Below are 22,172 nucleotides of genomic sequence, written 5' to 3'. Positions count from 1 at the left end.
CATGATAGCTTGGTCTGGCAATGACGAGGTCGATGCCAGTGGTGCGGCAAGCTCCACTTCCGCTGGTAGAAGAGCAGCTTGCTCCCCTGGGTCTTCCTGGACCTGTGAGGTCTTACCCAAAGCCACGAGCACCGGAGGGGGATGGGATACCAAAGCTGCTGGCCTCTCTGAGGATCCCAACACCAACCGGGCAGCCTGAGGTGGTTAGGTGAACCCCCAAGGATTCCACGGGTACCATGACGCCATCTACTGCATTTGGGGCCACGGGACAGGTTTCAGTGATGATGATGTACACAGCACTGCACGTACCAGGGCTCGCCCCACAGTCGCAGAAGCTCGCTCCATGCCAGAGGTATAAATGGAGCGGTCAGTACTGGGTGACCAAGATCGGGCGGAGAGGTGGCTCTTGTCCAACCGATGCCAGTCACTGCATCCCAAAGCCAACCTGTCCGAGCGAGACAGATGTCTTGGTCAGGATCTGGGGGACTGACAGCATTCAGCAGATCTGCATCTGACACCTGGCGATCCATGACTCGCATTACTCGAACGGCACTGGGATGTTGAATGGGACCGAGAGTAAATATGGGCCAGCTGCCAGGAGGATCTTCCTGTGTAAGGTGAACTACTGCTTGGAGATGGGCGATGACAGTCTGTCGATCTGTGATCTCTGATCCTCGATCGGTCCTGGGCCCTTGGTGATGGTTGAGACCGGTCCGGGAGTTCTTGCCGGGTGGCACACCCCTCAGAAAGTCTGCACCAATCTACCGGCAAGGTATGCCTCGAGTCCCTCAAATCAATGGCCCCTGCATGGAATGGTGCCGCTGTGATGAGGAGACACACATAGGTCCCAATGTGGGTATTCCCCAAGACCGGGGTAATGCTGGAGCTAATGTGGGCAGCACCAGGAGCATCAGGATCTCCTGAGCTGCTTGTAGGGCTTGGAGCATCGATAGCACCAGAAGCTGGCTGGGGCCTGCACCGCTGTCTGGAGCTGCAGGCAAAGTATGGGATGAGCTGTACCACTCTACTTGAGTTGGAGCCAGAATTCCTGAAGAGGGTGTTGAGCTGCCCAATATAGGTCATGGCTTGCCCCCACCCCTCTTCTTTCCCTTATGGGAGGTAGGAGATCCTCCCTGCACAGCCTTTTTTGTCTTCTTGATCAGAACTGTAGAGGACGATCGGTGCCGGCTCATGGATGGCATTGGCAGAGCACTGCGCACAGAGGCTGTGGTGCTCGGTGAGGAGTTGGACCACTGCCTAAGTGAACGTCAACTCCATTAGGAGCACTTTCAGATGGATATCGCGCTCCTTCTTCATCCTAGGTTTAAAGGACGTGCAAATACGGCACTTGTCACTTATGTGCCCTTCGCCTAAGCACCTTAGGCAGTTGGTATGTGGACCTCTGATGGGCACAGGCCGTTTGCAGCAATCACTGGGTTTAAAGCCTGGGGACCGGGGTATGCCCCATCCCATGCTGAATCCTCTTTCAGACAAAGTTTGTGAACTACTACTAAGGGTAACTAATAAACTTAACTATATACAACTATATTGCAGGTTTTTAACGTTTGCAAGAACACAGAACAAAACAATGCCAGCTGAAGCAGCAAACACTCCAGCACCATCACTGGCAGCAAGAAGGAATGGAGGAGGGAGGAGCCGGTGGCGCCTCTTATACCACGCCATGTGGGTGCCACTCAGAGAGCACCAGAGCTGGTCTACTACAGATACTGCTGAGGGAAAAGCTTCCGGCACTGGTGCATGTGGCAAAACACACACCGCTAATATGGAATGGACACACGCAAGCACTCAAAAAAGAATATCAAGTCTTCCAGAAGCAGATTTATAAGGTTAAAGCCCCCAGGCAGTACAGTATTTGCTGTTGGTTTTTGGGGTCTCCTCTGCTGCCTCATTGATTACTTCCGGTTCCAATGTGTCCGGTTGACTGTTAAGTCCGTAACTCTGGTGTTCGTATCTTTGAGGTTCTACTGTACTATACATTGCATCACTTTTTGGGATTGGGTTGATTGCATTGCAAGAACCAATCCCTGTGCAGCATGCTCTGTACATGCTCCACCTACTCTACCGCCTCTTCTCTACATTCCTTACTTATCTTGTCCATAGTTATTTTATTCAAAGTAAATGGTTCCTTGGGTGTTCTACCTCTTATCTGAGCTGGTGCAGACATTCTGTCTTTTTAGTCTACAGAGCTATTTACTTATCTTATTTAGCACAAACGCTATTTTCAGCCTAATGATCTGCTTATCTCCCTAATTCTATCCTCCAAAAAATGAGGCCTCCCTCCATGTGTTAATTGCTCATGTCACTTCAGGCCTCAGCTACACCAAGGAATGGCAGCCCAGTCCCCCACTCGAGCACAAGTACAAGCACTTCCTGTTTCTCATCATGGAGAACAGGTCTATTTGTGGGACACCTCAATAATGAAATATGCAATGGAGTACAATGGGATCTATCACCCATTCATGATCCTGAGAGAAGCATATGCTGAGGGTATCTGCAGCGATGTTTCAGACACCCAGAAAGTAAGCTCCCGAGAGGCTGATCTAAGTTCCCTCTAAGCTGTATGGCTGTATGGCCGGGCCGCGCACTTCAGGTGTCCCTCTGCCATGCTGCTCCTGCCTTGGAGCTGCTCCTGGGAGCCTCCTCCTTGCTATGCAGAGCAGAGAGGAAGGGGGGTGCTGATGTCAAGCTGTGCCCCTCCCACGGTGTTCAACAGCATGAGCATTCCACAATTATGGTTTGCTTTGTGTCCCAGAGCAGATAAGCACAGCGTGAAAGGGCCAGCAGTCAGAAACGGAGCATTGAAAAGGGAGGGGTGCACGCCTTCAGGGCAGCCATACAAGTTCAAAACAACAAGCAGAGCTGCCATTTGAGAGATTATGGGACACTTCTGCGGACCAACTGATTGCTTTCTGCGCTGCAATGTGTTTACACTGCCAATACAGCGCTGGATCCTCTGCGCTGTAAGGTTTATGACTCTCATTGAGGTGGTTTTTTTTGCAATGCTGCAACTGAGGAGTTTCTGTGCACACAGTGACTTGGCAGAGTGTACACTTCAGGAGTTACACCACAGAAATCTGCTTTACTGCGCAGAAACTTGCCAGTGTAGACAAGGCCTTAGAAACTCTAGGGGAATGTTGTGCTGAAGCGGCTGAGGCACTCGATTTGCTTGGTGACTGGTGTACAGGCAGGGTCCCCTGGCGTGGGACAGAGGCGAGACATTGGGAGCGCTCCATCATCATGAGGTACAATTTAATCTTCAGTTTCTTTATGGTTCTCAATTTTACTGCTAGGCAAAATTATACTTTTGGGGAATGTCTGACTCCCCAAGGAGCGCCTGTCACTCACCAAGATAGCTTCCTAGCACAATAGGCAACACTGAAAGCTCAGACGGCCAGGCATACTCTCCAGCAATCTAAAGTTCCAAAAAAGACAGAAAGGACAACAGTCCTTACACTACTATTATTACTCACTGATAGCACTACTGCAACTGAGTAAGTAAAACTATATGTGACGTAATCTCAATTCAGACACTGCTGAGGCTCTGTCTTGAATCAAGGAAGTTGAGAAGGAACTGGGAGCAGTTTGCCCATATAGCTTTATATGGTGCAGAGGCAGAGTACAGCATACGCACAGGCCGAATGGGCACTTCAACCTAAAATCTCCAATTGAAGATGCATACACACCTCAAGTGGAGCACCCACAGGAACATTACTTGAGCAAGAAGTATGCTTCCGCATGCTGTACTTGCCAATATGGTTTTTGGGTCTCCTAGTGTCAAAGGAACCTTAGTAATTAGGTCATCTGATACAGAGGTTTTGGTCATTACTATTCACTACTTTATAAAAATGGGGCAAATGTGGATTCAAACAAGCACAACTACAAGCTATCCTGATGCAAAGGGAAGATAGGAAGAATAGTAGGGGACCAATATGGCTCCATCAGGAGCTCCTTAATGACCTGAATATTAAAAATAAATTAAAATGATATCGTACAAAATATGGAAAAATGGATAAGCTGCTAAGGAGGAGGAGTACAAACGAATAGCACAAGCATATAGGAACAAAATCAGAAAAGTTAAGGTACAAAATGAGTTACACATAGCAAGGGACATAAAAACCAAATACAAAGATTTTTTAAATACATTAGGAACAAGAGAAAGATGAAGGAAAGTGTAGGTCCTCTACTTAGCAGGGCTAACAATTGATGACATGATGAAGACTGAGGTGTTTAAATGCCTATTTTGCTTCACTCCTCATTAAAAGGGACAATGGTGACTAGATATTCACCAATTCATATTAATAAAGGGAGAACAAATTAAAGCTAAAGTAGGGGGAATAGGACAAAGGCTATTTAGAAAACACAAAATGTGTTCAGGTCAGCAGGGCCTGATGAACTTCCTCCTAGGGTACTTAAGGAACTAGCTGAAGCAATCTTGGAACCATTAGCAGTTATCTCTGAGAATTCCTGGAAGATGAGCGAGATCCCAGAAGACTACAGAAGAGCAAACATAGTACCTATCTTTAAAAAGGAGAACAAAGAGGAACCAGGGAATTATAGATTAGTCAGCCTAACTTCAATATCTGAAAAGATATTGGAACAAATTCTTAAACAACCAATTTATAAGCATCTGGAGGATATTAGGGTTACAAGGAATAATTAGTTTGGATGTGTCAAGAACAAATGATGCCAAAGCAACCTAATTTTCTTTGCAGGGTGGATAAAAATCAATGATTTAAAAAAAATTTAAAAAATTGGATTTTTTTGATAAATTGCTTTTTGAGGAAAAATCCAAAGATAGTTTAATTAAGATACATTATAGCTCAAAGATCTCATCATGGAACAGGGATTACAAATTCTGATTCTATAGTATGAGATAATATATTCATGTAATGTTTAAGGAAAGTTTGTAAATGAGTTCCAATAGTTAATGGATTAGTGACCCAATCTTATGGAGGTCCAGGGGCTTCTGTATAGATTATTTAGGTTAATCTTTTATCTACCCAATGGGACTCCGTGCTCAATCTAGAAGATACCATCAGAGATGTTTAGTTTTGCAGTTCTCGAACTGTGGGTTTGTCTCTCCAGAGTTAACAGCAAAAATGCTTTTTAAATAAATAAATAAATATACAGAGGTGAGCAATAACAGACCTCAACTCTATTGTCCCTCTGCAAATTTGTGTACACAGAGTCAATCCCTTACCTCTCTCTAAAAGTGAAACATTTCAAAAAGTTCAATGAATACAAGACTGTTGGGGCCAGAACAGATCTGGATAAGTGAAACTGTTTGAGCAGCATATTCCAGATGTCTTGGCGTCTTCCTGAGTGTAGCCTTCACTGATTTGAGATCTATCATACCATTCTCTCACTAGAAGGGAAAACCTATAAATGGCAGCAGGCTGTAAAAGAGACCCAGTTTGGGCATAAGAACCATTCAAGAAATATATGTTTGCTCCTGATGTTTTAAAGAAAACTACACCAGTGAACTGCAAGTCACTTAAGCACTTGGATTCAGAGACTGCTGAAGTGATAATCTCACTTTTAACAGCAGTAGCTTCTTCTGCTGGCGTAGCAAGAATATTTTCTTCCTTTAGACTAATTCATTCCAAACTGAGAAATCGTTGGGGACCTGAAAAAGCAGGACAGCTTGATTTTCCTTTTCCAGATTATGAATAAACAGGAAAATGAAGGTGAAGATGACTGAGTTAGCTGCACAAGCCACTATTTTAAGTTTCTCATGGTGACCTGGATTTTTTTTTAAATTCAAAATTCATATGCTTGTTTTGCTAAAAGATTATGTTTGCTGTTGAATACATAACACTGTTTTAGTTAAATAAAATAATTTAAAATGTGTGTCCGGTGATGTTCTCCTCCTAATACAGCACAGCAAGAAAATCCTCCAAATATTAATGATTAACCTGTTGAACTGGACATAGTTCACCTCCAAATGACTTTATAAATACCTACGTCAATTACCTTTGGTAAATGAAATAACCAAACAATCATTTTCTGATATACCTGTAAAACTAATCTGAAAAGTTCTCAAAATAAATCACTTAAAAATGTATAGGGTGTACTTTCTAAAAATGAAACAAACATCTCTCTCTGAATTGTGAAGAATATGTATTAGGGTTATAACCACCAACAAGAATTCATTTTTATGTAGAAATCCATGATTAAATCAAGTCTTCCTGATTAGTGATTTAAATCAAATCCACCCTGTTTCTCTGACAGGCCTAGTGGATAGGGAGGAGGTTGTAGATGTGCTATATCTTCATTTCAGTAAGGCTTTTTACATAGTCCCACATGACATTCTGTTAAGCAAACTAGAGAAACACAGTCTAAATGAAATAACTAAATAAAAGGTGACTGTGACAATGCAGTTCTGGTGAGACCCAACTGAGTGTGCCAATTCAGGACCAATTGCTTAAACAGGGCAGTTACAGCCCAAGGCTGGGGGTTTTCCACCTCTAAGGCAAACCAAACCAGCCAGACAAAAAGGACTTGGGTTTCACCTCACTGGCTATCCACAAGTCACACAAGCCATTTCCTTAGACACTCCAGTCTCCCAGTATCACCACCAGTCCCATTCATCCTGGGGATGAATGGTTATGAAAACCAACCCCCCAATAAAAGAAAACGCTTCTCTTGCTTCCAAAGAATCAAGCCCCAGACCCAGGTCAATATACACATCAGATCTTACCCACAAATCACACTGTTGCCAATCCTTTAGAATCTAAAATCTAAAGGTTTATTCACAAAGGGAAAAAGGTAGAGATGAGAGCTAGAATTGGTTAAATGGAATCCATTACATACAGTAATGGCAAAGTTCTTAGTTCAGGCTTGTAGCAGTGACGGAGTAAACTGCAGGTTTAAATCAAGTCTCTGGAAAACATCCCCCAGTGGGATGGGTCATCGGGCCTTTGTGCAGAATTTCATTTTGTAGCAGAGTTCCTCCAGAGGTAAGAAGCAGGAATGAAGACAAGATGGAGATGAGGCATCAGCCTTCTATAGGCTTTACAGCAAAATGGAGTCTGGAGTCACTTGGGCAAGTTCCTGCATACTTTGCTGAGTTACAAGGCATATCTGCCTTCTCTCCATGGGTCAACTGTGTAGCTGATGGTCCTTAATGGGCCATCAAGCAGGTGAGACAAAGCTAACACCACCAGAAACACAGCACAAATTTTAAATACAGATAGTACAGAGCCAATACTTATAACTTCAACTACAAAATGATACATACATATAGACACCATAATCATAACCAGCAACCCATAACCTGGTCTTAGACACCTTATATGACCCCCCTTTACATAAGATTTGGTGTCACTACAGGACCTTGGTTGCAACCATGTTCTATACGGTTCTAGATTATATCAATAACATCACAGTGACAGCACAGCTGGAAGAAAGACTGTACTGAAAAAGCTATCAATGGTCTGCTGTCAGGCTAGGAGAGCACGTAGTGGGGTCTCACAAGGGTCAGCCCTGGGTCCAGAACTATTAATATTTTCATTAATGACCTGGCGAATGGAGTGCAGAGTATGCTTATAAAATATACAGATGACACCTACAGCTGGATAGAATTAGAATTCAAAACAATCTTGATAAATGGGAGAATTAGACAGAATTCAACAAGATTAAATTCAATAAAGATAAATGCAAACTACTTCATCCAGGAAGGAAAAATCAAATGCACAACTACAAAATGGGGAATGCATACAAAATCAAAGAGTCTTAAATTAGCTGTTCCCACCCAATAAAAATCTTAGATTCACTGTGGATAGTTCTCTGAAAACATCCATTCAACGTACAGCTGCAATCAAAAAAGATAACAGTGTTAAGAACCATTAGGAAAAAGATAAGACAGAAAAATATCTTAATGCCTCTATATAAATCCATGTTGTGCCCACATCTTGAATACTGGGTGCAGATCTGGTAGCCCCATCTCAAAGATATATTAGAATTGGAAAAGATACAGAGAATGGCAACAATAATGATTTGTGGTATGGAACAGTTTCTGTATGAGGAGATATTAAAAAGACGACTTTTCAGCTTGGAAAAGAGACTAAGGAGGGATATGATAGAGGTCTATAAAATCAGGACTGGGCTGGAGAAAGTAAATAAGGAAGTGTTATTTACTCCGTCTCACAAAACAAGAACAGGAGGACACCCAATGAAATTAATAGGCAGCAGGTTTAAAAACAAACAAACATAGTGCCAATCTATAAAAAGTGAAATAAGGACAACCCAGAGAATTACAGTTCAGTCAGCTTAACTTCTGTACCGGGAGAGATAATGGAATAAATATTAAGCAATTTGCAAACATCTTGAAGATAATATGGTGATAAGTTAATTAAAGTTCATTAATGATCTGGATGATGGGATGGATTGCACCCTCAGCAAGTTCATGGAGGACGCTAAGCTGGGGGGAGAGGTAGATATGCTGTAGGGATAGCATCCAGAGTAACTTAGAAAAATTGGAGGATTGGGCTAAAAGAAATCTGATGAGGTTCAACAAGGACAAGTGCAGAGTCCTGCACTTAGGACCGAAGAATCTCAGGCTGAGGACTGAATGGCTAAGCAGCAGTTCTGCAGAAAAGGACATAGGGATTGTAGTGGATGAGAAGCTGGATATGAGTCAGTGTGTCCTTGTTGCCAAGAAGGACAATGGCATATTGGGCTGCATTAATAGGAGCACTGCCAGCAGATTGAGGGAAGTGATCATTCCCCTCTGGCACTGGTGAGGCCACATCTGGAGTACTGCGTCCAGTTTTGGGCACCCCACTACAGAAAGGATGTGGAAAATTGAGTCCAGCAAAGGGCAAAGAAAATGATTTGGGGGTGGGGGCACATGACTTACGAGGAGAGGCTGAGGGAACTAGGGTTATTTAGTCTGCAGAAAAGAAGAGTGTGTGTGTGGGGCGGAATTTGATAGCAACCTTCAACTACCTGAAGAGGGGTTCCAAAGACAATGGAGCTAGGCTGATCTCAGTTGTGGCAGATGACAGAACAAGTAGCAATGGTCTCAAGTTGCAGTGCAGGAGGTCTAGGTTGGATATTAGGAAAAACTATTTCACTAGGAGGGTGGTGAAGCACTGGAATGGGTTATGGAGAGAGGTGGTGGAATCTCCATCCTTAGAGGTTTTTAAGGGCTGGCTTGACAAAGCCCTGGCTGGGATGATTTAGTTCAGTTTAGTCCTGCTACGAGCAGGGGGTTAGATTAGATGACCTTCTGAGGTCTCTTCCAACCCTAATCTTCTATGATTCTAAGTAACTGTCAGCATGGATTTGTCAAGAACAAATTGTGTCAAACCAACCTGATAGCTTTCTTTGACAGGGTAACAAGCCTTGTGGATAGTGGGGAAGCGGTAGACATGGTATATCTTGACTTTAGTAAAGCTTTTGATACTGTCTCGCATGACCTTCTCATAAACAAACTAGGAAATGTAACCTACATGGAGCTCCTATAAGATGGGTGCATAACTAGTTGGACCATGGCTCAGATACAGTATGGCAGTCCCTATGTCTCTGTTAGAGCTTTCAATACAAAAACGGTTCTTTCAACCTACCCACTTTATATCCAAGTTTAAGTTGGCAGCTTTCAGTTTGATTTTTTTAATTATCTTTGTATCAGTGATTTGTTTTAGAGCCCTGCAGCGGGACTGGGATCCTGCAGGTCCTACTGCCATAATAGCAGGAATGGGTAAAATGTACTTTGCTGCGGGTGGGACTGGGTGAGCAAAAAATAAAAACAGACTGCAGTAATGTGCAGGAAAACAAAACACAAGTTTAGGAACATCTGCTGTTTAAGTTGACCTTATTATCCACTTACTTTAAGCCACTTTTTAAAAATTATTTCTATCAAAAACCTAGTTCTGTGAGCAGTTTTTCTATTAAATGTTTTTTAAAAAGCAATAATACGTCTGATACAAATAACTTGAATGGTATGTTTAAAAGTTCTAAAAAAATGGTGATTAAGAGGATTTACGAAGGTTAAAAAAATTCCAGTTTTTATTAAACAACTTACTTTTTATCATTAAGAAAATCTGCACCTTTTAAGGCAAAATTGTGGTGCAATTTAAACATTCTGTGTAATATACAAAAGAGCAGTTTTTCATAAACAGAATTTCACCAATGTAAAGCTTTTTTTTTTAAATAAAAGTTAACTTAAATTTAAGTGAGGGATAGAAAGATTTGATGTCTATTATAATAAGAGTTAAAGTATTGTTTTTTACATGGTTTAAGCAAGATTTGTTTATTCTTTTAATAGTAAAAATTGTGTCTGAATTCCATTTTTACATATAAACAGATTTTGTGTGCATGTGCTTTTTTTTTTTTTTAAGCAACATGGGTGAATCTACATCCCGCAAATTCTGCGAGAGGCAAGTTTTTGCAGGTGGGAGCAGAATAAAAATGCAAGAAACAATGCAGGAGAGGGTGGGAATGGATATTGTGGGTTGGGATGAGACTAAAAAAAGAGAGTCCCGAACAGGGCTCTAATTTTTTCTTTGTAATTAGATGTGAATAGAATATCTTTAATATTGAACTGTTTTTTTTTCTTGAATATCCAGTTGACTCTTAGTACCAGTGCTCATTTTAAATCTTTTCAGGCACAGTAACTCAGTTTAAATGTGTAAATATCCCATGGAGCTTTTAGATATACCAAAAGGTTTTAACATTCTGTAGATCTTGCAAATTTTACGGAGAATGAATCTAATTTAAAACAAAGAAGGGTTAACTTGTAAGGAAAGGAAGAAAAGAATTATGAGTGGTGCTATTTTCTAAGAAGCGTCTGTATAAAGAGAAATCAAAGAATTGTAACAAACAGTGTAACGAATTTCACTAATCTCTATGCAAACTGGACATGTCAAATCTTTGCAATGACTATGGCTAGATTAGACATTAGCTCTGTGCAAAAACAAAGGCCAATGTGCAAGATTGGTACTCCCAGGATCATAGATCAGAATAAAATGCAGATTCCTCTGCAATGTTAGAGTTTAGTGGAAATCACCAAGCTCTCAGATTTAAGAATCATGAACTACTTTATGTAAACAAACCAAACAGAACTCCAAATGCTTATCTGGAGGTTTAGTGATAGTAGCTAAAAAAACTGCAGGCAAAATGTTGTCAAGCCTTCACCAAAAAGACCCAAAAGAGCTACGATTTACTTGTCTAGTGGAAAAAACTCTAACCAAAGACATTTAATATGGAAAGGATGGTCCTATTAAGACCTATCAAGTCCTATCAAGCAATGGCCAGGTCATTTGGATCAATAGGTCACAACTACAAATTGCTGCATGTCTCCATAGGCTGTCTCTGTAGTGAAGATGGACAGAGGACAACTTTTAGTTATAGACTAAATTTGACTCATGGACAACTTTTTGTGGATCCAGATCTATTTTATTGTAGATCTGGAAGCATAAGAAGTTGCCTTATGAAGCAGTTTAATTAAAAGTTAAATTTATTTTGATCAAGTAATTTTCACTTTAATACTAACCACTATGTACCCATTTTGGTAATTAGTGAAACTTAACATAAGTTACCATACTTTTTATTAAATTATTATTTTTTTTTTAGAAGAGGGCATTGTCAAAGGCTGATCAAATGGCATGCCAGTTTTTTCTTAACCTTCGTTCTCCAACATGACAAAGACAATAGTTTGGCTAAGACATTTTCAGCACCTTGAAGCAGTGAGGGAAGATTTCTAATTACTATCAGCAACTGTAACAATAGGATCTCATTCCCAGTTATGCATTGTCAAGTATCCAAAATTATGACACCAGAACAGATCGGACACACTCATCTAGAACACTGGGATGTTATTTCCTTTTCTTGTTACTCCCTCTTACAACTACCTTTGGACAAAAGCTGCAACTCCTCATATCAGATTAGCATTCTATTTGCATTCTCTGGAGCTGGACTATCTGTTTCTATAGCAACAGCTTTGTCACCTAGCATGAAATTCATGCAAAGAGTTGAGGAAAGAACTTGCATCATACAATCAGAAATGTCTTCCCTCAGTCTGCTCACTCAGCTGCCCCTCCTATGGTTTTAGGCAATAGTGGTTAGTCTTCTAAATCTGTTACATAGAAAATTAGACCATTACTCAAATGCAGAGCCATAAAATTCCTTTCTGCTAACTATCAAGCTCAGCTGGCAGATGGCTAAAGCCTCCCAGTAAGCAGCAGTAATTATACCAATAAAACCTCTAAAGAGAAGTACTTAAACTATCTGCTCTACTTATGTCAATCATTTGAGACCACTTAAAGCCTGAATGACTCAAGTGAGTTAAATCAGTTTAAGAGATATGTAAGATACACAACAGTAGATTCTTTAAGAATACACTTCCATTCCATTAAATTCAGCTATGAAACTAATGCTCTTTATTAGCATTTTTGAAAACCTTAAAAAATAGTTTATGTTTCCCCTTACAAAACAGACTAAAATTACAGATCATTCACACAACATGGTAAGACCACCACTAAGCTCTATATTCACTTTATATATAATCAGTCCTTACCATGATTTCTGTATAGGATGGGGTAAGCAATGGTATGCATTACACTAGGAAACTGAACCTTCTCTGACAACAGTTGTCAGCAATGGGTCCTCTTGAACTCATGTGGAGGTTAGTTTAAATGGTAGAGATAAGACAAGACTGCTGAAAAGGATTACAGGAATGATGAGTCTTACACCCGGTCTACACTGGGGGGCGGGGTTTGATGTAAGATACGCAACTTCAGCTATGAGAATAGCGTAGCTGAAGTCGACGTAACTTATTTCAACTTACCTCTCGTCCTCACGGCATGGGATCGATGGCCGCAGCTCCCCCATCGACTTTGCTTCCACCTCTCGCCCTGGTGGAGTTCCGGAGTTGATGGGAACACGTTTGGGGATCAATTTATTGCGTTTAGACGAGATGTGATAAATCAATCCCCAATAGATCGATCGCTACCCGCCGATCCAACAGGTAGTGTGGACATATCCTTAGCCATACTTTAAATGACTGCTTCATGGAGCAGCTGGTACAGGAACCCACAAGGGGAGAGGCAACTCTAGATTTAATCCTGAGTGGAGCGCAGGAGCTGGTCCAAGAGGTAACTATAGCAAGACCGCTTGGAAACAGTGACCATAATACAATAGCATTCCACATCCCTGTGAGGGGAAGAACACCTCAACAGCCCAACACTGTGGCATTTAATTTCAAAAAAGGGAACTATGCAAAAATGAGGGAGTTAGTTAAACAAAAGTTAAAAGGTACAGCGACTAAAGTGAAATCCCTGCAAGTTGCATGGGCCCTTTTTAAAGGCACCATAATAGAGGCCCAACTTCAATGTATACCACATGTATACCCCAAATTAAGAAACAGTAAAAGAACTAAAAAAGAGCCACAACAACCATGTAAAAGAAGCAGTGAGAGATAAAAAGACTTCCTTTAAAAAGTGGAAGTCAAATCCTAGTGAGGCAAATAGAAAGGAGCACAAACACTGCCAGCTTAAGTGCAAGAGTGTAATAAGAAAAGCCAAAGAGGAGTTTGAAGAACGGCTAGCCAAAAACTCCAAAGGTAATAACAAAATGTTTTTTAAGTACATCAGAAGCAGGAAGCCTGCTAAACAACCAGTGGGGCCCCTTGACGATCGAAATACAAAAGGAGCGCTTAAAGACGATAAAGTCATTGCGGAGAAACTAAATGGATTCTTTGCTTCAGTCTTCACGGCTGAGGATGTTAGGGAGATTCCCAAACCTGAGCTGGCTTTTGTAGGTGACAAATCTGAGGAACTGTCACAGATTGAAGTGTCACTAGAGGAGGTTTTGGAATTAATTGATAAACTCAACATTAACAAGTCACCGGGACCAGATGGCATTCACCCAAGAGTTCTGAAAGAACTCAAATGTGAAGTTGCGGAACTATTAACTAAGGTTTGTAACCTGTCCTTTAAATCGGCTTCGGTACCCAATGACTGGAAGTTAGCTAATGTAACGCCAATATTTAAAAAGGGCTCTAGAGGTGATCCCGGCAATTACAGACGGTAAGTCTAACGTCGGTACCGGGCAAATTAGTCGAAACAATAGTTAAGAATAAAATTGTCAGACACATAGAAAAACAAAACTGTTGAGCAATAGTCAACATGGTTTCTGTAAAGGGAAATCGTGTCTTACTAATCTATTAGAGTTCTTTGAAGGGGTCAACAAACATGTGGACAAGGGGGATCCAGTGGACATAGTGTACTTAGATTTCCAGAAAGCCTTTGACAAGGTCCCTCACCAAAGGCTCTTATGTAAATTAAGCTGTCATGGGATAAAAGGGAAGGTCCTTTCATGGATTGAGAACTGGTTAAAAGACAGGGAACAAAGGGTAGGAATTAATGGTAAATTCTCAGAATGGAGAGGGGTAACTAGTGGTGTTCCCCAAGGGTCAGTCCTAGGACCAATCCTATTCAATTTATTCATAAATGATCTGGAGAAAGGGTAAACAGTGAGGTGGCAAAGTTTGCAGATGATACTAAACTACTCAAGATAGTTAAGACCAAAGCAGATTGTGAAGAACTTCAAAAAGATCTCACAAAACTAAGTGATTGGGCAACAAAATGGCAAATGAAATTTAATGTGGATAAATGTAAAGTAATGCACATTGGAAAAAATAACCCCAACTATACATACAATATGATGGGGGCTAATTTAGCTACAACGAGTCAGGAAAAAGATCTTGGCGTCATCGTGGATAGTTCTCTGAAGATGTCCACGCAGTGTGCAGAGGCAGTCAAAAAAGCAAACAGGATGTTAGAATCATTAAAAAGGGGATAGAGAATAAGACTGAGAATATATTATTGCCCTTATATAAATCCATGGTATGCCCACATCTCGAAATACTGTGTACAGATGTGGTCTCCTCACCTCAAAAAAGATATTCTAGCACTAGAAAAGGTTCAGAAAAGGCAACTAAAATGATTAGGGGTTTGGAGAGGGTCCCATACGAGGAAAGATTAAAGAGGCTAGGCCTCTTCAGCTTGAAAAGAGGAGACTAAGGGGGGATATGATAGAGGTATATAAAATCATGAGTGATGTGAGAAAGTGGATAGGAAAAGTTATTTACTTATTCCCATAATACAAGAACTAGGGGTCACCAAATGAAATTAATAGGTAGCAGGTTTAAAACAAATAAAAGGAAGTTCTTCTTCACACAGCACACAGTCAACTTGTGGAACTCCTTACCTGAGGAGGTTGTGAAGGCTGGGACTATAACAATGTTTAAAAGGGAACTGCATAAATTCATGGTGGCTAAGTCCGTAAATAGCTATTAGCCAGGAAGGGTAAAGAATGGTGTCCCTAGCCTCTGTTCCTCAGAGGATGGAGATGGATGGCAGGAGATAGACCACTTGATCATTGCCTGTTGGCTTCACTCCCTCTGGAGCACCTGGCACTGGCCACTGTCAGTAGACAGATACTGGGCTAGATAGACCTTTGGTCTGACCCGGTACGGCCGTTCTTATGTTCTTATTAGCAATAAATTTTCTATTGAAGTGTTGAATAGTTTTGTTCCAGTAACAGTAGCTACTAAAGTGTTTTCAAACCTGGTTCGGGGGAATAGCTGCTGATCATGTCAGCAAAGAACAACATCTTAATGTCCCAACGCCATCTCTAAATATATTTAAAATATATCTTAAAATTCTTAGACAAGACAAAAAAGGTGTAGGTGTGAGAAAGAGAATACCCTGACAACAGAATTTCAGTAGAGCTGCCTACCATTACAGTTTTAAAAGAAAAAAAACTTTTCAGTCGCTCAAGTTGTTGACAATATTTTTGAAATTTAGCTTTTAAAAAACTCACAATTTTGAGACTGAAAATAAAAAACTAGTGTCCATGTAATTAAGGTAAATTAGGAATTTAACATTGTAATGCCTTTTGACCTCTGCATTTTATCATCTTGTGTTTCCCCCAACAAAGCTCGTCTCTAGCTTAACCCCTTTAGTGTGGCTTCCACACCTTACTAATCATAATGCAGCTAGTGCTCATGAGAACTAATCTCTGTATTAAGTGAATAAACAGTACAGCAGAGGGCAGTCTCCACAGTAATTAAAAGAAAGGGACTGAAAAGGACAAGTTAGAGATGAAGATGAACATGAAGGGCAAAGAAATGTCTGTTCACAGCAAAAAAATTTATATCAGCTAAAAGGAGACCATACAAATGAACAATTATAAAGTTTATTAAGTGTCAGAAAACCTCCAGGTAGTTCATATATACTCACTTTGGGCTGCTCTGCTAGCTAGCATCATGATAGAGTAACAGGATAAAAATGTGTGCACATACAACTCAACGTCTAATTTCACCACTGCACTCTGCCATAACAGCCCTTTGCTCTGCCATCAATATATTGTAGATTGGAGTGGAGGAAAGGGACCATTCTAACAATCCAAATTAAAAGAAAAATGCTCAATTTAATTTTCGCTTTCGTTCATTCTTACAGCATATATCCCAATTTGGAAAGCCTCAGAGCAGAAAGGCACTATATAAACAGTAAAGAAATTCTTAGAATTCCCACTGGATGTTAACAGATCTCAGAGGAAAACAAGAAGCTTGATAACAGTCAAGTTATTTTCTTATCACTTGTACACAGACAGTTAAGACTTCAACTTTCATTGACTGAAAAGTAAACATGTCTGTCCCAGTTTCAAGCTGTGGTGGCATTCTCTCAGAAAAATTAAAATTAAATACCATTACTGTTCTGGTTATCTAAAGGCACTTCTCTGCATTCTGCTTCTCCTGCTTTGGACTGTTGTGACAGGGTCTTACTTTTATTCCCTTGTTTTTAATGTCTGACTCTCACTTGATCTTATGTAAAATTTTGTCCTTTCATACAAACCATCTAAAATGTTGTCAGTACACCAATCAAAGATTGTGAATTGGAACTAAGACTATGCACATTTAATACAAGTTCAATATGAATATTTAAACTAATTTGAACTCTAGAACTAATATAGAAGGGCACTAGTCTAGTCCTTGACTAATATCGTTTACTGTTGAGTGCTGTGATACTGTGCACATATAAGTTTTGTTCCTTCAAATCAGTAGATGAATCTGGTAAACCAGTTACATTTAGGCCATTTATTCATATCTACTTCAAGTCTAGGGAATGTGCTTTGCTGAATGTGTGCACAGGGCTTATTTTAAGTTTGTTATGGAAATCCACAGTTCTACAAGACAATGAGAACAGCATTTCCATTGAAAGCAATACATTATATCCTGAATAAGTGGTTTGGTGTTTTGTTAAACATATAAATTGTCATTTGTCATGAATTTGATGCAATTTAAGTGTAATATTAGAGATTACCACTGACATACAACACTCCTCTTCTCCTCATTCAATGCCTGTGTAAGGCTGACTAGAAGATTGAGGGAAGTCAAGGCACTGAAAAACGGTAAGTGGTGGTTGCTGTAATCTGATGAGTCTGGAATCCGTATCTTTAAGGGTAGCTTCAGGCATATAAATCTGATTTTCCTGCAGCTTTGCCTCCAAAGACCCTGATGTGTTTACTACTTCAAATCTGCAAGCCCATATGAGAAAGAGACAAAGAGCTAATATTGTATTTAACTGCTGTAAGTTTCGGCAGCCTTCAACAATAATCCTTGAAAGACATTTGACTCATAATGGTGATTAAGTATATCATGAAACACTATCATGCCCTGATCAAACTGAAAATACCCCTATCTTGGGATACATCTCCCAACTTAGTTTCTGCAATATTTTCTAAAGGTGCGACAGCCAAATGATCCATTTTTTTTATCCTTATCTTCAGTGCTCTGGCTAGCTAATAATTACATCTATCTCCATGTAACTCCGTTTTCTTCAAACTGAATGAGCAAGGGTTTCAATTGTCACTGTCTTTGGGACTTAAAACAATAAAAATTTGAAGATATCTTTCAGAATAGATTAAAACTCTTTAAAGCTATAATCAATCTTTGAAATCCAAAACAGAAAACTCAAGGTTGCATGATTTACCCCAGGGGGAATTCTGTGCCACTGTGTGCACTCAGAAAACACTCCGCCCCCGCCCCCCCCCCCACCGCTTTCTTTGCTTCTGTGCAGAAAGTGACAGGGAAGCAAAAGGAAGCCATGCACTGCAGGGGGGGACGGGGGAGGGACTGGAGATGTCCATGGGCAAAGTTGTGGGGGGGGGGACACTGACCTCCAAAACAGAGGCAAGGTGGGGGGCACACAGGGTCATGTGCCACTGCCGTCCTTCCCCTCCTTCCCATAGTGAGCACAGAACTGCTCAGATGAAGGAGGGTGCCACTTGGCTCTACTGTGGCTGACTCTGCAGCTGGACACCGCCTCCTGCGTCCTAGTGCTGGTTGTGCTCCCCTTGTATGTGCTGGGAGCCATCCTGTTTTCTGTATAACAGTGAGTGCCTGAGATAGGGCAGGGCATGAGTGGGGGGTGGGGAGAAGGAGGTGGGAGGAAGAGGCACTGGGGAAGGGAAGGGAGTAAGGGAATTGGGGGAGTGCGGGAGCCTGGCATGCAGCATACCCTTGGCTGCAGCTGGGACTCCCCTGTTAAGCAATCCCATTGGGCGCCCACCCTCAACGAGCCCCACTTCTCCTAAACCTGGACCACCCCAATGAGCCCCCTTGCACCCAGAACCCTGAGATCCAGTGCATCCAGATCTCTCACTGAGCCATCTACACCCAGATTGCCCCACACAGAACCTTCTAACCCAGCGGTCGGCAACCTTTCAGCAATGGTGTGCCAAGTCTTCATGTATACACTCTAATTTAAGGCTTCGCATGCCAGTAATACATTTGAACATTTTTTAAGAAGGTCTCTCTCTAAGTCTATAATATATAACCAAACTACAGTTGTGTGTAAAGTAAACAAGGTTTTCAAAATGTTTCCGAAGCTTTATTTAAATTAAAGTGCAGATCTTATTAGTTTAGTGTGATCCTTGCCCTTCCTTTCTGAGTTTTCCAAATGTTTGGTGGCATCTATTTAGATACTTAAAACGGCACACAGGCTTCTGAGTTATAAGTTGATAACTGGCTGGCAGGAGGTCAGCGGCTGGAACCCCAGATCAGCAGCTGAGATGAGTGGAGTTGGTGGCTGAGCAGGGCCGGAAGCCTGGACCCTGTCTGGCAGGGGGCCTGCACTGGAACTCCAACTGGGAGCAAGGCGAGTGGGGCTGTGGGAACCCCGGCTGGCAAGGGGCCAGCAGCCAGAACCCCAGAGCAGCGGCGGGCTGACCGCCACTGCTCTGGGGCTTCCACCACCAGCTCCTGCTAGCTGGGGTCACAGCCTGCTGCCAGCCTGGGGTTCCTTCCCCCAGGCCAGCAGTGGGTGCTGGGTGGGACCGGGCAGGACCCCAGCTGGTAAGGGGCCAGCAGTGGGAACCCCAGAGTGGCCCCGCTAGCCACGAAAAAAAATCGGCTCGCATGCCACCTTTGGCACACGTGCCGTAGGTTGCCGACCCCTGCTCTAACCCCACTCCTGCATTCTCCCACACTAAGCCCCTCTACACTTTGATCCTGCTGGGTTAAGCCTTCCTGCCCAAATCTGGTGCTCCTGGCTCAGAGGGGTAGGGCACCTGGGGCGTTTCTGGGGCAGGCCTGGCCCTTATGTTGTGTCAAAGTTGGGCACAGTCACAACGGCGAGTCCCTGTCCTGAGGAGAGCCCTGCAGAGTGATCTCCCACTTCCATGCAACCAGTAGTCTGTGCTCCCACTGCCATGCTAAAGCCTCCACATTTATTGACAAATAAAAATTTGCAGAATTTTAAAATATTATATGCAAAATTCTTATTTTTTGGCACAGAATTCCCTCAGGAGGAATGATTGCTATAGTACACAAAATGTGAATATCTTGTTTAAACATGGCTTTACATACTTTATACAGTCCATAGTCACTTCTGCACAATCTACATTCTGACCAGAATTTTATTTGAGCTCTTTTGTTTTGATGTCCACAACTATTATTTGATGTAAAATAGCATCAATAGCTTCAAATTCCAAGTCTACTATGTCACAGATACAAGTTTTCCCTCCTGCACAAATCTGATGTAAACTGAGAGCCTGTCTACACTTACAACACTGCACTGCTACAGCTGTGCCACGGTAGCGCTTAGTTCAGATGCTACCTACTTACTGTGATGGGAGAGTTTCTTCCATCAGCATAGGTACAAACACCCCTCTGACACAATCTGGCCCTGAGAACTGAACCTTAAAAATATGCTGCAAAACAGAAGTGGTGGAAAATAGGGTTGGCAATTTCTTGGGAAAAACTAGTTTAGGACAGAGCATTGATAAATACTGGATTAAACTGTGAAAAAAATAATTGCATCAGTATCCAGCAAGTTCAGCAAGCATAGAACAAATCTTTACAAAATTTTGGATGCCTCCATTCAAAACTCAGGAATAGGCTGGTTCATCCACTACATCAAAGATGGTCTTCTGCTACAAATTGCTGCATGGCCAATTGGACCTAGATTTGTAGTCTGCAATTCCACATGCTTCTGACTGCTTAATGTTCCAAGATAACTACACTCAGGCATTATTGTCTTTTTCACATAATCAAATGTTTTCAACTTTTGTTTATATAATATTGAAAACTGAAATGTATCATGACATGTATAACTTTCTTGGAGAAAATATTGTATACAGACACTATGATGTTCACTATTACAATTACGTATATTGATATTACGCCCACAGCAGTTTTACTTTTTATTATACAACGCAAAAAAACCCCAAAAACCTACTATCTTATGTAACCCCAATTTGAATATGTAACTAAAACTAAGTGTAATGTAGTGTACATTAATGAAGCAGTTGTTAAAATAAAAACCACCTTAAACTGGGACTAATTAGTTTTTCCTGGAATGGCTACAACAATGATGTTTTTAACTCGTAAAAACTACCTCTGGTAAATACGATGCCATCACTGATACAAAAACAGCTTCATTAAAGCCATGCATGGATCCATCAAACACAGAATTAAAAAAAAAAAATAAGCAAACTATAGACCTTCAAGATAGACAGAAAGCAAACCAGGGATGTAACCTCAGCCCAAACTTCAACACTTACATCAATTATCTACCAATCCATATGGGAAAAATTGCCACACCTCTGCCTCCCCAAAAATGACTCAATGTGTGATGTCTGCCGATTTAGTCATACTATCACCAAAGAAATATACAACTTCTAGAAACTTAACTCCCCCAATAACACAGTTTGATTCTACTTATTCTACTACATGAGAGTGAAGTCTGGGGCCTAGCAAACTAATTACACTGACAAGAATAAAACTCTGATAGAAATCTTACATATTCATGTCTGCAAACAAAATACCCAATGTGCAGAAGGAACTCCAGCAACAATAACTGTTGAGCAGAAGATCTGGGCTAATTCCCTTTGCCAATCAACATTCAGCAAGAAATATTAAATTTCTAGTGTCATCTCCTTCAAAGCAGCAATTATTATTTCCACTGCAAAGCATTAGAGGATCAAAACTTGAAACCAAATGAGATCATCCATTTTTATATCATTGCTCATCAGGCATAAATTGTTTTACCTCCAGTTCCATGGAGCACACAACTCTGCTCAATGCCAAAAAATGGTCAAGATACTTGTTATAAGCTTCTCCTTCCCAAATCTGGACCTTAGCGTCCAAAATCTGGGGGCTTAACATGAACTCCCCCAACCTCACTACCAGCTTGGCTCTGATCTCGCTGCCACCAACCAGGATTCAGTGCCTGGTACACTTGAGCCTCCCAAAATCGTCCCTGGGGAACCCCCTCCTTCTCCCACCCAGACTTTGCTCTCTGGGCTAACAGAGTGCCTGATGTAATCTCTTTACATCACAATACCAAGAAAACCTGTCTCCTTTCTTCCATGAAGAGACAACCCTCAAACACAAGGAACCAGAGATGATTCTCTCTCTCTTCCCCTGTAGCTTCTTCCCGCCCTGGGACCATAGGAGAGGTAAACACAGAGCATAGGGCTTCCCCTCCTCCCTGCCTGTCCTTAAGAGGGACAGTACTCCTGGCACAGAAATTTCTATCCCCTTGCCTATCTAGGAAAAGAAACTCCAACAAGTTTTAAACAGAAAACTTTATATAAAAAGAAAGAAAATACATATAAACTAAACACTGCATTAAGAGATC

General features: G+C 41.4%; 1 protein-coding gene across 4 annotated transcripts in view; it reads right to left on the bottom strand.

Annotated features, from left to right (window-relative positions):
• The window catches only part of PALS1 (protein associated with LIN7 1, MAGUK p55 family member), a 140,706-nt gene that overhangs the window by 81,562 nt on the left and 36,972 nt on the right, over positions 1-22,172 (bottom strand). The window contains exon 1 of one of the 4 annotated variants that reach the window (XM_032774727.2): positions 16,269-16,501. The exons of the other annotated variants lie outside the window; for them this stretch is intronic. The gene's annotated coding sequence lies outside the window, so the exon portion shown is untranslated. Of the gene's footprint in view, positions 1-16,268; positions 16,502-22,172 lie in introns of those variants that run through there. 4 annotated transcript variants of the gene reach the window in all.

Source organism: Chelonoidis abingdonii, chromosome 4 (assembly GCF_003597395.2).
Source record: "Chelonoidis abingdonii isolate Lonesome George chromosome 4, CheloAbing_2.0, whole genome shotgun sequence".
Taxonomy (NCBI): Eukaryota; Metazoa; Chordata; order Testudines; family Testudinidae; genus Chelonoidis; species Chelonoidis abingdonii.
This window is presented reverse-complemented; position numbering and strand designations above follow the sequence as displayed.